The sequence below is a fragment of the Cyprinodon tularosa genome, unplaced genomic scaffold (assembly GCF_016077235.1).
Source record: "Cyprinodon tularosa strain WSP-4 unplaced genomic scaffold, ASM1607723v1 ctg674, whole genome shotgun sequence".
Taxonomy (NCBI): domain Eukaryota; kingdom Metazoa; phylum Chordata; class Actinopteri; order Cyprinodontiformes; family Cyprinodontidae; genus Cyprinodon; species Cyprinodon tularosa.
In genome coordinates, this window is record NW_024039423.1 from 1,139,804 (window position 1) to 1,140,600 (window position 797).

The 797-nt window shown below is 38.4% G+C and overlaps 1 non-coding gene across 1 annotated transcript; it reads left to right on the top strand.

Moving 5' to 3' along the window:
- Nucleotides 1-346: 346 nt before the first annotated feature.
- trnaa-cgc lies at nucleotides 347-418 on the top strand. The gene has a single exon. It is a non-coding gene; the product is annotated as a tRNA-Ala (tRNA).
- The last annotated feature ends 379 nt before the right edge of the window (nucleotides 419-797 follow it).

Genomic DNA, 797 nt, shown 5'->3' on the forward strand with positions numbered 1-797 from the left:
AGAAGGAGGGGATTATGCAGGACAGCAAGTGACAGAGATTTAACTGACAGATCCTCTCTGATTGAGTCAGTCTGTCTGATGGGCTAGAGATGATCGAAACAGCTACTTTCATAATATAATCTGGATTATTAGGTTAAATGAAATCTCTTCAGATTTATCTCCACATGTATTTTAGAGTGAAAAACGTTTAGTTATTATTGGCAGTCAAATTCATTCCTGGTTGGACTCCATTATGCCTTCAGAACAGCCTTAATCCTTTGTCGTATAGTTTCAACTCAGTACAGGAAACAATCCTCAGAGGGTTTGGTCGGTATTCGTCTTATAGCATCAAGCAGTTGATGTATCAGGGGATGTAGCTCAGTGGTAGAGCGCATGCTTCGCATGTATGAGGTCCTGGGTTCAATCCCCGGCATCTCCATGTGATTATATTTATGGATAGCGATGACCTCGTGGTTAGGGCATGGAGCTTGGAGTTCTATGAGCCCAACTCAAAACTCATGATATTTGTAAGGTGGGGACAAATTTATAAATTAAAGGGGAATATCGTTTTTTTTTTTTTTTTTTTTTTTACATTGGGCCCTTGATTTTATGTTATTACATCATGTTCTACTCACCCATATGATTTTTGTGTCATTTTGAGCTGTTCTGTAGATATTCCGTTTTATCCGTTTATTCCGGTTATATCTAAGTAACGTCTTCCTATGAGCAAACAAACTTGAGGGCACAAACTAAACTGTTAGTAATTTATCATTTATGGTACACCAGCATTCATAACATGTAGGCGAATTACTGTCCCC